This window comes from Culex quinquefasciatus, chromosome 2 (genome assembly GCF_015732765.1).
Source record: "Culex quinquefasciatus strain JHB chromosome 2, VPISU_Cqui_1.0_pri_paternal, whole genome shotgun sequence".
NCBI classification, from domain to species: Eukaryota; Metazoa; Arthropoda; class Insecta; order Diptera; family Culicidae; genus Culex; species Culex quinquefasciatus.
The window spans coordinates 165,643,862-165,660,597 of NC_051862.1; the positions used below are offsets into that span (position 1 = coordinate 165,643,862).

A 16,736-nucleotide genomic window follows, 5' to 3' on the forward strand; every position below is an offset into this window, starting at 1 on the left:
AAAATAGTGTTTTTTGTAAATCAAGTTTTAGTGATAAAGTTAAATAAAAAATCACCAAATTTTTTTACCGTGTATTATTTTTCCAGTGTAGTCCGTATCCATACCTACAACTTTGCCGAAGACACCAAATCGATCAAAAATTCCTTCAAAAGATACAGATTTTGAATTTTCATACATCATTTTTGTATGGACAGCTGCCGAATTTGTATGGAAAATTATATGGACAAACTAATGATGCAAAATGGCTTCTTTGGGCATACCGAAGGCACCAAAAAAGTTTCAGCCGGATTAAAAATACAAAAATTAAAATTGAAGAAAAAAGACCGATTTCGTAGAGAATTGCTCTGCTATCTTTGACGATGAAATGAATGAAAGTCTGTTTGAGTTAGTGGGGTAACTAGATCTCATTGGTTTTAACACATAATCTCTTTTATAAGCAATAATTTGTAGTAAATTTGAATAATCAGAAACCTATTCTGCATTGGAAAAAAAATGAGAAAAAATATGAAAGAAAGCCCGATTTCAAACTATTTCATCTTTGACAAAGCTCTAGCATGTTTTGATCTACATGTTTAAATTGTAATTGAGTAATATTAGCATTCTCTTCAAAATTCTATTTTTTATTTTAATTTTATATGTTTTTTCAATTGATAGATTATTGCTTAATTCGTTAAAAAGATCAACTTTTTGGAAGTTTTGTGTTGGCAATTTTTTAATGCAAAGATATAAATCCTTTAGCATTGTAAAAAAACTGAAACATGACAAAAAAAAAACAAAAAAAAAAAAATGCAAACAATGGTACTGTGTGGATAAATCCCGAAATTACCGAGAGTACTTTACTCTAGGTTCATCTTCAAAAAAAATTCATCAATCAAAAAATAAAAAGTACCGGTACCGAGACTCGAACACAAGACCTTCGGCATATTGAACCGTGCCTTTGCCGTATGGGCCACTATGGTTCGGTGACTAAGTGGCCGTCATTTGTCTATATAAGCCAGTCCATATAAGGATGAATTGTTCCAATGAACGAATGAACACGCGAGCGGACTATACAGGATTTTTTTAGGTACTTTTTTCTCGACCCCCTCCGATTTCAATGAAACTTTGTACACATGTTATCCTAGGCATATATAAGCCATTTTTGTGTATATGGAGCTAGTAACACTCGATTATGACATTTGAGAAGGGCGTACGTGTTTTCAATATTTTTGTATTTCGTAATTTAAATATTGCTGTATCTCGAAGCCGTTGCATCGTATCAAAAAAGTGGTCAAAGACAAACTTGTAGGAAATTTGACGAGCTTTCCGAAAAAAAATACACTGATAGAAAAAAACACTCCACTTTTATGATTTTTTTTTATTTTTAAGTTTAAAAGTTAAATTTGTAGGTGAGCCCACGATTTTTTTTTCACTCAAAATTTTCGTGAATATAGCCTAAGATATTACAAAAAGACTCACGAAAAATGCAGGATGGAGCAACTCACCTCAAAAGATACAAAAATCATTTACTGAAACTGTTTTTTTGAAAAGTGCTCTAAACGTATAAATTTTCAAAAGCCAAATACGGGAATCGATTCTCCAGACAATTTTACATAAAAGTCTCCATATTAACCATTGTCCTAAGTTCAATCCTTGTAATGTTACAGCGGTTTTAAAAATAAAAATGTTGAAAAAATAGGTTTTTTGATGGTTTTTGGCAATTTCTATAGGACGGACTTGATTTTTCAGTTTCGAAAATGTTTTTACCGAAAAGCTCGTCCAATTTCCCATAAGTTTGTCTTGGACCACATTTCAATTGGATGTATGGGCTTACAGATATTTTTGAAGGTCCAATAAACCAAATTTCCAGTTTTTGCTTTTTGGGTGTTTTTGAAACCGCCTTGAGTCAGGGGTATTGAAAAACACCCAAAAACCAAGCACTGAAAATTATGGTTTATTGGTCCATTTAAAAAAAAAAAACTCTAGAATTTTATTTTATCACATCGAAAAAATATAATAAAATCTCTTTTATTACTTTTCATAATTTGTTTCAAATCTTTCTGTGTTGTTTCAATATAATCGTTATAATTGATGTTGTTATTCTTTGTAATAAGGTACTCAAATACTACCATTACTTTTCAGGATCTATCAAAGGATGACGGGATAATCATTTTGAGATTTCTAGAATAGACAAGTTTCATTAGTGTTTTAAGCTGTTTAAGTATAACGCAAAATATCCACTCTTCTAATTCTACTTTGATTATTGTCGATGAAAATTATATTGTATGGTACTAATTTATTCAAGTATATCTACAGTTGTAATTCAATCTAGTCTACGTAAGCAGCAGATTCTAAAAGCTTTCAACAATATACACATACTGAATAGTAATATTTTATCTTAAATCATGCATAATTTTACTTCAGGTCATATTTTAAAGCTACTACAAAATTCCTTATCTGTGATATCCACCCAGCTGGATTAGAAGCTTAATGCGCTGCTTTTTCCGCACGATTCGCGGAATCATAATTTTACCATGCCTCGCTGGGAGTCCCAGAACACAGGTTCCAACATTTCCACCCGGGAACTCCAACCTTGCGGGCGGAGGCAGAACGATTTGCCACCGAGTCGTGCGTCGTCGTCATGTTCCATTAGCAATGCTAATGAAGCCGTTTTGTGACAGTTGGGTTGGTTTTTGGCGGTGGTTTTAGTTACTCTCTCTGCTGGTAGCTTAGTACTCAACCGGGCTAGTATACAAGTTTGTCTTTCTCGTTAGGTTATTTGAATAATTTTATAATTTGATTATTATGCCTCGAATGCAAACATTGTGAAAGTGATAACTTTTTGGGAGCGAAATTTTACCCGCAAAGTGATTCCGAGTGTCGGAAATGAGGTCCTGGATTATGTCGGACACGTGCACGGTGACATTCCGCGTGCACGAGCAAAGTTTAATCTTTCGATGTCCCTTGTGGACTACGATTGAGGGTCGTCCTTCGCCCGGTGATGAAAGCTCACGTATTATTATTATGTAATGGAGGTTTTCCCCGAGATAATTAGATTGGTCCATTACCTGTGGTCAGGAAGCCGTCCGGGCTTGTAATCTCACTGAATGTGGGCTTTTCATTTCGGGATCAAGATGGTGAATGGAATGGATTATTGGATGGAGAATTTTCGCGGTTGGATAAGTGACATTATTTTTTAAAGATGTTTCCTTATAATTAATTCACCACAAAATGACTTGACTAAACTCAGCCTATAATTGTAGTTTATGCAGCAAGTTGCAAAAAGAGATTTTTTTCAACACGAGTCGTACATTTATCCAACTAGGTTCACCGAGTTGGATAAATACGACGAGTGTTGAAAAATCAAGTTTTGCAACGAGTTCACATACAACATTTTTGGCAATTCCGAAAAACACCCTTTGAACAGAATTATGGGTCAAATGTCCTTGCTTTTAGTCAATGAATCGTTTAAATCAAAAAAATGTTGAAATGTATAACTATTCCAAAAAAGTGCTGAAATGTTTATCTTTTCAGCATCCATTTCAGTCCTAAAATTAGAACTTTTCAGCATTTATTTTGAAAAGGGTAACTATTCGATTCTGTTATTTTTGGTAGAGAAAAGAAGGCTGTTTCGTCGTTTTAGAATGAGAGGAAAAGTAAGGAGTTTGACGACGGAATTGCAAAAAGATTCTTTATGCACTTTAAATTTTAAGAATAGTTTTATTAGCATTTACCGATATCTCAGAAGAATTCTCGCTTACTTTTTCAAAAGGTCCTATGTACATAGGAAACCCATGGCTTCTCTTGTTTTATTATTTTCTTGTTCCATTTTTAGTATTTTTATTTACTAAAACTAAACAATATAAACTTGTTTAATTTATGTTTGTTTCTGATAGTATTTGGCTTATTCTACCACCTCCTATCATAACCTTTTTAGTTTTTCCATGTTTTTGCTGTCACTTTTTTGGTTTTTGCTTGTTTTTCACATTTTTACTATATAATGACCAGTATTATTAATGGTAAATGCGTAGAGGCGTAGGACATAACAAAAAATACTGAATACAATTTTTCCATAAAATATTGAAAAGGATAGTGAAAAACTGAGATAAGGTTGACCCCAGATAAAGATTTTTTTTGTTTTGAATATATTGAACAACTTCTAACCCTAAAATTTTCTTTAACTCCAAGTGTTCTTCTTTTTTCAATTTTTTTAGACCAAAAAATGTATTTTTCGCAATTTTATGTTAGTATTCGTTTTTATTTTGTTCAAATTCCGTTAAATAGATCAATCACAGCTCCTAAACAACCAAACTAACATGTAAATCAGATCACTTTGGACTAAATACCACCATCCCTGATGATGTAGTCTTAACGATGTGGCATAATACCATCATCATCATCATCCATCCTTGCTCGACATAGCCAGAGGAGGGATTGTGCGACAATTCGCATCCTAACATTATGAGACCGAATCCGGCCTCACCTTTTTCTACTCCCATCGGTCCTCGGCCCATGTTTCCACTCGAAAAAAAGAGAGGAAAACCCCGAACCATGCCTTTGGCGGGGAAATTTCGCTCAACATACACACCAGTGTATCAACATTGATGCAAGGAAAAAGTTTTTGATTTGTTATGCTTGCCAGAGGAAAATCTTTTTTTGTCTTGCGAAAAGTTCTTCCAAAATTTCACGGCCTTCGCGCGTGGAAAAGGTGGTTCCAGCGCTTGTTTGCGGGTTGCTTAGGCAAACAAATGAAGGATCGTTCTTCGGGTAATGGCCCCAGGATGATGGACAAGACCCAACTGGGACGCGTTGTCGAAGTGGGTGATGGATGTGTGAGATGTGTTACTGCTCCGGAGGCAATCAAATGTGTTGCTGTGGCTAATAATGGGGTTTCTTCAGCTGCTCTTCGTAGCGATTCAAATATAATACATAGATTTTGATAAATTTCAAGTTCAAATGCTTTTTTTTGTTTAAATGATAAAAATAAAAAAAAACTAAAAAACAGAAAGCTTACGTTTTTACTTAATTCAAACGATTCACATGACAGGTATTTTGTAAGGATATCTGGCTTAAGCTTTCCACACACGCACAATGCATTCCACACTTGTAAGCTATCTCCGGTGAAAGCACGTTTTGGGCCTGAAGCTGGCTTTTTCGGGGACCAGCATCAATGGCAACGATTTGTGAATACATCAACGGGCAGATGTCCTTGATAGATGGGTCTCTTTTTACGCATTGAAGAAAACGTGTAGAAATAAGTTTTTAATTTTATAGAAGTTTTGAGGTTATATTTGTTACTTCTACTTTGATATCTCCCATAATATAAATACAGAGGAAACATATCTTTAAGTTCATATACTTCAAATATTTTCCAAATTATAAGATTTCTTCCTTGCGCAAATCGACCTCCATTATGCGTCAGAATTCCAGTCCTTTGAGGGCTGCCACCAGTTCCAGAGAGTTTCGTTTATCTCGAAAAATGGTGAATAAAGTGCGATTCCACCCTTTGACGATGTGGGGATTTGCAAAACTCTATTTCATTTCGGATGGGCCAAGTGTGATGTGAATGAATTAGTTGGAATGTCACAAACCGGGAGGGGTACAACAACTCTGTGGAAAACGTTTCACGGCTGTGTGAGACTAGGTATGTGCTATCAGTATAGGCTGTTGCCGAGACTGACTGAAGTACCATGGCTTTGAAAGGGATTCCTGTGGTTTAGGAGTGGGAGAGTGAAACTGACACGTGTTGAATATAGGGGAACAGCATCTAATTCCAGCGTGCCTCTAATGTTGGCAGGTCAGAACTTTGACAGTCAATTAACGCTAATTAAAAGCGTTTTAAACTGAAGTCGAGTGATAAATAGCTCAATAAGAAGTGAGCAAGCAAGTTTCTATCAAAAGTTTTGCAAAATCAGTTGTTTAAATAGTGAAAACCAGCAAATTGGACGGAATTAGGAGCGAGTGCTTAACCTGCCAAACATACGAGAATTTCCCCTATTTATTTGCATTCCAACTGGTTCGATTTCAATGGAAACTATGTTCTGCTGGATGTTTTGGTTCATTTCCAACAATATCAGTAATCAAAGCTGAAGCTCATGAAAACATTTGCATATTCAATGCAATAACTTTAGAACTTTGATAAATTCTGATAAGTATGAGAATCATTGTTGTTCATAAAAGCTTATTCAAATATCAATTCTGTTCAGCACACTTACTCCGAGTCTTTCACTCTATAGATCTCTATAGGGGAGAGTGGGGAGACTTGATCCCCTTTTTTGTATCGCACATAACTCTGTAAATTTCTCACAAAACTATAAACTTTTTGCATGAAATGAAAGCTTAAACATTCATCTATGTTTGGCTAATAAGGGTATTTCATCAGATGAACTCTTCGAATCATGCCAAGCGTTTTAAAAAAATATTTTAAACCGGCATTTTAAAAATGTTAGGGGTAACTTGATCCCCCTTTCAACATTTTGAAGAAATCTTAAGCAAAATGTTTCTTATTCATCCAAACTTTTAATTTTCTATAAGTTACAGCAATTTCACATAAAACCTGTACGTTTGTGTTCAAAATATAACAAGTTTATTATGTTAAATATTTAAAAACTTAAAATATTATTTTTTAGACCAAAATTAAGCATGTTTACAAAAGCTGGAAATTTTTGTTTACGAAACTTTTGAAAAATGGTTCAAACTGCAGTAAGTTATGTACAACTATACTAAAGGAAACTATGTATGAAAACCCAGCTCAATTAATTAATCTTGAGGCTGATTCCAGTGACTGTAAAAATGCAGGGATCAAGTCTCCCTAAACGCACTTTTTTAAACAATTGATTGTAAAAATAGTATGACGATAAATTTAACATCAAATGCGTAAGGGTTTTGGAGTTGATAAGTTTATCAAAAAATTCATGTATAAAACATATTTTTTTGAATAATTTTTGAGTGTTTTCTATACATATCAACACAAAGAAAAAAAGATCTCTTGGAAGTTTTTTGCAGCTCGTTTTAGAAAAATGTGTGTAACTGAATCTAAACATTTTTTAATTTTTTTCTTTGTTTTCTACAATGAGTTTTAGTTAATTTCGCACGACTTTCTAGAACAAAGCTAATTGTTTTACCCACATACTGACGAGATACAGGCTTGGGATCAAGTGTCCCCGGGGATCAAGTCTCCCCACTCTCCCCTACATATCGACTCGATATTATCGAGTTAATTTACTTTCAAGGAAAACGTTGAACATTGTGCTTGGCTCATCCATAACCTACCATGAAATTCCCGTCAAGTTACGAAACTCCAACCAGAAATCCGGAACAGTGAAAAATATTCCAGCCAATTCACGAACCATTCCAGATATTTCACCGGATTGCACCATGGTACTGAACAAAAAACAGTGGCAGTCAACCAAGCTCAAATCCTGCGAACACCCTTTGTGAACCTTGCGCCGAAAAAAAACGAATCCATTTTTATCCTAACCTCCCTTCTCGTTACCATGCCAACTCATCTTGTAACACATTTTTGGGAGTGGAAACCGCTGCGTTCTGACGGTTGAAATATTCCACAAATTTACATTTCTCACATTTCAAAGCTCGTTTTCTCACTCCTCTGGGATTCGCATCCCGGTGCGAAGGTGAGCGATTCCTGGGTTGAACGATCTGTTTTTCGGTTATGAAATGATGAATAAATGCCCTTGAATTGGGTTTGAAAACAATATTTTTGCAATTCCGTCGTGAAACTACTTACTTTTCTTGTCATTCTTGAACGACGAAATAGCCTACTTTTCTGTACCAATATAGCAACACTTTTCAAAATAAATGCTGAAAAGTTCTACTTTTCAGCACTCAAATGTATGCTGAAAAGTTGAACTTTTCAGTACTTGTTTCGAAAAGTAACACTTTTTAACATTTTTTTGATCTAAACGATTTATTGACAAAATACATGAAAATTTGACATAAAATTTCACTCAGTGTGTGTTTTTTGGAATTGCAAAAAATGTTGTATGGAACTCGTTACAAAACTTGATTTTTTCAGCACTCTTCGTATTTATCCAACTCGGTGAACCTCGTTGGATAAATGTACGACTCGTGCTGAAAAAATCCTCTTTTTGCAACTTGTTGCATAAACTACTATTTTACCACAACTTGGAGGCAGTTTTGTAAATTTCGAAAATAGTTTGAATTGAATCAGCGGTGGTCCATGTCGTGAAATTCCTGTTCGTTATCAATGCTACAATTAATTTTCCAGTTTTTGTGTTTGAATTTGGGTTCATAAAACCCTAAAACACCACTTAAAATAATCGCATTCCATGCCATCACCAAATCCACTCCATTAGCAAATCCATGCGCAATAAAAATTGCAATATCTGCCCCAGATTCGTTAGTCGTACAGTACTCTCCATTAGCCGCTGATGGAATCAAATTTACATCAATTTTACATGTGGATTTTATGGTGCACTCACCAACCCCACAAACCGAAACGTGCTACTGCATACACAACCGAAGTTTTGGGGTCCCAACACAAAACAAGTAACGACGACGACAACCACGAGCGTCGCTGTTGTCATTCTAGCTCGCACCCCCGGGGGGAAAAACTGTATCGACAGCTTCAACACCGAGTAGAAAAGGATAACACGGAAAAATCCTTTGGAAAATCACGTTTTGTGCAGGAACCGTTTGTCAGCAGCGCTGATGTGGCAGCTCCACTGGCGTAGGGTAACGGGTTCAAATTTCGCGTAAATTCTGTTGATTTGGGGGGAAAAAGAAGCTTTTTCCAAAATTGGATTCGCTGCTCCAACTTGCTTCCGAAAAGATCCAATTTTCAAGATTGCAGATTTGTTTGCTGATGTTCGGAGTGCAAACGCACACACTCATACTCAGGCTCCTTATCAGGAGGGGCTACGAAAATCCAATAACCAGTGGAAAATCTACCAGCAAGCGTGCATCGACTCGGAAATGTGCATTACCGCGGAAACTGGGTGCAACATTCAGAGTGGGGAATCCTGTTTGAACCAAACATGTATTGGCAAATATTTGACATAAATATGGATCAAGATATGAAGCACTCGGTTGGAATGTTTCATTTGAGCAGCAATATGTGGTACCTATCAACTGAACATAACTTGTGATGGACTAATTTGTTTGAATTGATATGATCTAATAAAGTTGTCCCAGAAACATAGCGAAGCTGAATTCTAATTAGGAGGGGAATTAATGGCATCGTGATCGCGTTATCTCGGGAATTTTGGGACAGATTAAATAAATGCTTAAATTTTTGATCATTTCAAATTCACAGAAATCGATTTCTATCCAGAGAAATACAACTATATCCGTGTTATGCACTTGTCTTGAAATGATTAACTCAGGTCAGATATGCTTTGTTTTACCCAACCCTCTGGCACCACTGTAAATGGCTAGAACGTTTGACAGTCACCAAAACCTCGAAGAGCCCACGTAGTAGTATTAGTGAAGAGCCCACGTTGTTTATCGTGGGCTCTTCACTAATACTGCTGCGTGGGCTCTGTGAGTGTAGCAGTATTGGTGTTGTCTGTTTGTTTACACCAAATCTTCAAGAAACTTCACTTTTTGTGTGTGCAAATCTGTTACGAAAAAAGGTGGCTGTTGCTTCCGATTGACCGGGAAGATTTGCCGGGTAGTACTGGACCGGGGACTGGCAATCTCCGGCAGGGATTAACCGACCAAGTGCAGAAACATCCGTGATTCCGGTGATTGTGGCGGAGCTGGTCTTTCCGAGCATCCTTCAATTACCTTCTCCGAGGACTGGCCCACTCCCGCATTGTCGACTCGCACAGGGAATCGAAGGAATCGCGTGCTTGTGTAGAATCCGACCTTTTGTGGAATCACAAGAAGTTCATCCCGAAGTGGTTCGAACAAATCTGAACTAACTTGCAAAACCGTCTTCCCGGGCAGACGGTAATAACAAAATTAATAATATTTCAATAACAAATCCTGTTAAAATAACAAAAAGTGTTATTATTTTATCCTGAAGTTCAACTTCAAGAAGAAAAAATAATAACAGTTTCTGATAAAATAACAAAATTTGGTATTGAAGTGATATTATATTGAAAATGTTTAATAACAAGCTAATAAGAGGAAATGTTATACATTTCAAAAACTCTCCTAAAAAAAACGAAGTTGACTTTATAGCTGTCGGCCACCATTGCTAGTACCAACCACTAGTGTCTTCCTTTTATCTACAAGGACTTCGCCGCCCTGGGCTCTTAAGTGTATGAGAGTATGGCACGGAGCGACGGCGCCGAATACCCATATTTACACAAAGAATTTTAGAGCGCCCGCCGCGGGATTCGAACCGGCGACCTCTGGATTGTGAGTCCAATACGCGGTCCAATTGATCCACACGGACGGGACGACTCTCCTAATAACAAAATTTGTTATTCGTTCGGTATACTGACTTAGAAATAAAAATAACCATAAATCGTACAAATGGAAAAGTTTCTAAGTGTCCATAACACAATCTGTTATTATTTTTTCTTTTGTTAAATATGTTTAGATCTTTGGGATAATTTTGACCAATTTCGTCGGGGTAATTATTTTGGCCATGAAATGGGGTCCTTAAGCTAAAATTATTCTGAAAAGTTGAAATTTTGAAATTTGATTTTTTTAATTATTTGATATACCCCCTAAGGGACTTTGCTAAAATTGGCTAGAACTATGGGATAATTTTGACCAATTTCGTCAGGGTTATTATTTTGGCCATGAAATGGGGTCCTTAAGTTAAAATTATTCTAAAAAGTTGAAGTTTTGAAAGTTGATTTTTTTAATTATTTGATATACCCCTTAAGGGACTTTGTTAAAATTGGCTAGAACTATGGGATAATTTTGACCAATTTCATCGGGATCATTATTTTGGCCATGAAATGGGGTCCTTAAGCTAAAATTATTCTTAAAAGTTGAAATTTTGAAAGTTGATTTTTTTAATTATTTGATATACCCCCTAAAGGACTTTGTTTAAAATGGTTAGAACTATGGGATAATTTTGACCAATTTCGTCAGGGTTATTATTTTGGCCATGAAATGGGGTCCTTAAGTTAAAATTATTCTAAAAAGTTGAAGTTTTGAAAGTTGATTTTTTAATTATTTGATATACCCCTTAAGGGACTTTGTTAAAATTGGCTAGAACTATGGGATAATTTTGACCAATTTCATCGGGATCATTATTTTGGCCATGAAATGGGGTCCTTAAGCTAAAATTATTCTTAAAAGTTGAAATTTTGAAAGTTGATTTTTTTAATTATTTGATATACCCCCTAAAGGACTTTGTTTAAAATGGTTAGAACTATGGGATAATTTTGACCAATTTCGTCAGGGTTATTATTTTGGCCATGAAATGGGGTCCTTAAGTTAAAATTATTCTAAAAAGTTGAAGTTTTGAAAGTTGATTTTTTTAATTATTTGATATACCCCTTAAGGGACTTTGTTAAAATTGGCTAGAACTATGGAATAATTTTGACCAATTTCGTCGGGGTCATTATTTTGGCCATGAAATGGGGTCCTTAAGCTAAAATTATTCTAAAAAGTTGAAATTTTGAAAGTAGATTTTTTTAATTATTTGATATACCCCCTAAGGGATTTAACTAAAATTGGCTAGAACTATGAAATAATTTTGACGAATTTCATCGGGGTCATTTATTTCACCATGAAAAGGCATTTCAAGCTAAAATTAATCCGATAAGTTAACTTTTGAGAGTCCTTTTTTTAAATTTTGTTATATTCCCTAACGGAATTGATTTATTTATTGAGAAGTTTTGAAGTGTGAATAACAAAAACTGTTATTATTTTCACAGAGCCAGGAAGTCGGAGCTGACGTTGAAGTTCGAGCTGGAGTGAGACCTCGGAGACTGCATCGGATTCATCTAATTTTCAGCAACTTTTACTTGGAGTCGGAACCTGTGAAGTCGGGTATTTTTGGAGAACTGAAGTCGTCGTTGACGTCATATCCTGCATCCAGAGTCGGAGTTGTCTTCAAAGTATGGATTCAAAGTCGCTTGGAGGTACCCGACTCTGCAGCCCTTACTAGTACAGAGGAGTTATGGCAACTGCAGGTTTATTTGCAAATTACAAATAAACCAAAACAATAACTTTTTTTGTTATGGAGACATACCAGTTCAATAACATTTTTTGTTATTGTGCTGCTCCACCTCTCCGCACAAAATAACAAATCTTGTTATTCCTTCATGATTCCTTCTGTGTTATTGGTTTGTTATTGCAATAACAACATAATAACAGTTTAAGTTATTCTTCGAACAAATCTTTGTTATTGATTTTTGTTATTTTAACAACTAATCCGATCATCCCAATAACATATTTCGATCTTCTCACAATATCAAAAACAGACCTTCCTAAGTTATTTCCGTCTGCTCGGGTTTATCGCAATTTCTCTGGCGGATAGTGTCCTTCGGGAACTTGTGTTTGGAAATCCGTCCCATATCGTTATTTTTTCATGGAAATCATTTCAACACTATGAAACTATGCCTTTTTTTACCACGCGGTTTGTTTATTTTCAAATTTTGAGAGCAAATGCGTTCTTCATCTTCTTTGTTGTGTTCATGTTCGCGTCGAACATTTAGGTTTCATAAACATAGCCGTCGTGACAGAGGGCTGGTTTTACCAGAAAACTTGATACAAGAGAGCACATAGGGATCGAAATATCACTTCAAGCAGAAGATAAATGGTAAACTTACATTACACCGTTAGTTTTTAAGTGGAACATTTTTTGGCGTTTTTTCAGTTTTCTAAAAATTTACATTTGTGTGTTTTTTTATGATTTTTTTTAAATACAGGTACACGTAAACAATAAGGATTTTTTTAAAAAAAATTTTTGCTAAATGTTAAATTTCTAAAATATGGGAATCAAATTGGCTTCTTTTGCTAGAACTCTACACACAAAATATTTCCGAATGTTACATCATTTATGATGTAACACTTTTGCACGTCATTAAACATTTTAATTTAAATTCAATTTGATGTAAATTTGCAACAAATTATACGTAAAAACATGATTTTACGTGTGATTCAACCGTTTACGTCGAATCTCAAGTTTACATCCACTGAGTTTACATGTGATTCATTTTTTCCGTGTCAAGTAAATTCACATATTTGTTTCTGTGTAGGATCAGTGCACAGTGTCCAGAACGCAAAATTAAGTGGACACTGGATTTTACGAAAAAATATGAAGCTTTGGTGTCTTCAGAAGGGTCTTTGCAAACAGAAATGGCTAACTTTCGGTTTGGTTCAAAATTAGGGTGGTTCACGATTAGGGTGATTTTGAAAATCTTACTTTTCAGAAATATTTTTGGGAATTTTTTCGTCTTCTAAAAAGTTGTTAGGCTCCCAATCCAAGCAACATTGTCGTCATTCCTTTGTGGACCATCATTCAGTGAGGTACTCCTGGATTTTAGCTCCTGAAAAGTGCTTAAAAAGTGCAAAAATGCCTCACGGCAAGAAAAAGAGGCGGTCCTCACCAGCAGGATCGGCAGATTTGAAGAAGCTAAAGAATGCCGAAGCGCTACCTGCAAAGCCAGGCAGTTTGAGCAAGGACGCTCAAAAATTGTCTGGAAACCAGTTCGCTACCCTCCCTGTGGACGTGAGCGAGAAAGAAGAATTTGAACGACGGGAAAAGTTGCCACCCATTTTTGTGAAAACATCGTCATCGGATTCGGTGCGAAAATGGCTGACCGGATTTATCAAATCTGGTGCTTTACGAGCTTCCATTCGCTTGTGTGCTGATGGACTCAAAATTCTGCTACCTACCAGAAAGGATTACAACTACGTTCGGGATTTCCTGAACAACACAAAGATCGAATACTACAGCCATGACGATCCAGGTAAACGCCCCATGAAACAGGTCCTCCGAGGCCTGTACGACATGGATGTGAATGTGCTGAAAGAAGAGCTCAAATCTCTGAAGTTGAACGTGATTGAAGTCTTCAAGATGACGAGACACAACAAGGACATCAAGTATCGTGATCAACTGTACCTGGTTCATCTCGAGAAAGGATCGACAACGCCGTCTGAGCTGAAAGCAGTTCGGGCAATTTTCAACATCATCGTGACTTGGGAACGTTATCGTCCAGTGCACCGTGACGTGACGCAATGTTCGAACTGCTTGCAGTTTGGACATGGTGGAAGGAACTGTTTCATCAAGAGTCGTTGTGCAACCTGCGGAGGTGAGCACAAAACTCAAACTTGCGAAACAATCAACGAGAACATCGAAGCGAAATGCTTCAATTGCGGCGGCGACCATTCTACCAAGAATCGAAGCTGCCCAAAACGTGCTGAGTTTGTAAAAATTCGGCAGCAAGCGACGACGAGGCACCAACCAAATCGTCGCAAAACACCACCAGCATACACGGACGTGGATTTTCCTGCTTTGGCGTCACCAGGAGCAGGATCTACTCGAGTGGTTCCTAATCTGCAGCCATTGCCGTTGAATCAGCGGCAAAGAGTTGCAGAGCATACAACACCTCCAGGCTTCAGTCAGCAACCGAGGGAAAACCAACCAACATCAACGGGTGAAGGCAGTAGTGACCTGTTTTCACCACAAGAACTTCTGAACATTTTCATCGAGATGACAACAACTCTGCGTGGGTGCAAAACTCGCCAGGAACAAGTAAGAACTCTTGGAGCATTCATCTTAAAATACAGTTCGTAGTTTACTCGTTCTAGTGATTTTGAATATTTCAATGGATTTATTTTTTTAGTTTTAGGTTAGGATTAGCTGTTAAAGTGTTTTTTTTTCTTTTTTACCCAAATGTATTCAATTCAATGCAATAATGTAAAACAATTTGAAGCAAATAAATAAATGTGATCAGTTAATAATAAAACGAAAAATACAACAAAGATGAAGAGCATTAGGCCATACCACTTATCATGTAAAAGAAATGTAATTATTATAAGAATGTTCAATAAAGACATATTTAATTTAAAAAAAAAAAAAAAAAAAGCAACATTGTCGAAGACACCAAAATTTTATCTCTTAATCTACGCCTTCTACGACCAAAATTAGAGAGAGCATCTGAGCAAACCTTCAAATTCTGTTTTGAACGTAGCAATTCAGGGTTTCAGAGAAAAGTGTTGTTCGGAGCAATTTTAGAGCTTTAAATTTGGGTTTATATGTAAAATTAACATAAAACCTTAAATATGACCAAACATCGTTTTATTGACACTTTGGCTCAATTCTGAAGACAGATTCAAATTCAGCGGGCAAAATTACAAGGTAAAACATATTGGTGGACAATTTAAGATTTTCGTTAGGGTGGTCCCATACACTTTGAAGATATCTCGAGTTTAAAGACAAATACTCGTGGGGTTTTTTCAGCGTTTATATTGCTAGATCTCCTCTTTTGAATGCAATCTGGCGCTTTAAATTTGGCGAGCGTCTTTTTGAGATATTTGAGATTTTAATTTGCATCTTTTTTAGCTTGAAATGGATGTAAAATGGCAGTGGTGAGTTAATTCCTGGTCAATCATATAAAATTAATTAATTTAAAATTCCAAGTCAAATTTACAAAAAAGGTCAAATTAGTTCTGCTGTAAAAAATGAAAATTCATGACATTTTTTGTCAATTATGTTCAAGTCTATTATTTTTTTTACTTGAAAAAATTCTTATTTATTGCAAAATGAACAAAATAAACGTTTATTTCATGCATTCATTGAGTTAGATGAGCAATTCTCTAACAAAACCAGAAATGGATTCAATTTATATTTTTTTATTTGGTTTGAACTTTGTGGGGTCCTTTACAATGATCAAAGATACAATGTCACTGGTTCACCTATACAAGGCCCCATACAATTTTGACTTTTTGAAGGAACTTTCTGACAGATTTGGTGTCTTCGTCAAAGTTGCCGAAAAAAAATAGTTAAAAATTCTCAAAAAAGTGTCCACGTGGTTTTTGGATGGTTCCTTTTCTAAAATATTGTTTTATCTCGTTTTAATCATACTCATTATTCAAATGAAAAATCCTAATTATTGCTTATCACTGCTCTATTTTTTCGCTTTAAGGTTTTTAGAGAATTACCTTGAGCACTTTTTTATCATTTAATCTATACTTTCTTACTTTTCTTGGTTTATGTTTTGACTGAAATTTAGAGTTTTTTAAATAAGTTTTTGAAATTATTTTTATAATTTTCAAAGTATAAAATTGAAAAAAATTACTAAAATAACTTCATGATTCGAATTCCTGCACGCTTCGAAACCCGGACACCTCATCTTTATCAATTATTTGAATATAAGTTTGCACAATAATTATCAAAATTGTGTTATTTGATGTATTCTAACATTAACTTGTATTTCAAATTAGTTTGGACGCTGTAGTCAATGCCAAAAAATTAAGTTAAATAAAAATATAAGTTTACCAAAAATGAGAAACATTTCACTGAAATATTTCAGAGGCGTGCGAAGAACCAGGAAGGCAAAGCAGAAAATTATGGTTCTGATTTCTATAAATTTTAGAAAAATTATATACAATCGCTTTTTTGAGACCTAAAGAATGCCATTCACAGAAAAAAATCAATTCTCGTAATCGTGAATTAAGTTCATGAATGTGAGAACCACGAAGGAATTTATTCATGAGTATGGTGCATTTGCACCATAAACGTGAATATATTCCTTCGTGGTTCTCGCATTCGTGAATTTAATTCACGATTTCGAGAATTGGTTTTTTTCAGTGTTCACTGAAATTTCAATCCAAATTTGTGCGATTCGTAAGAAAAAAAG

General features: G+C 35.5%; 1 protein-coding gene across 12 annotated transcripts in view; it reads right to left on the reverse strand.

The window, feature by feature from the left end:
* Positions 1 to 16,736, reverse strand: part of LOC6051146 (calcium/calmodulin-dependent 3',5'-cyclic nucleotide phosphodiesterase 1A) — a 660,139-nt gene that overhangs the window by 105,055 nt on the left and 538,348 nt on the right. The gene's annotated exons all lie outside the window — the stretch shown is intronic.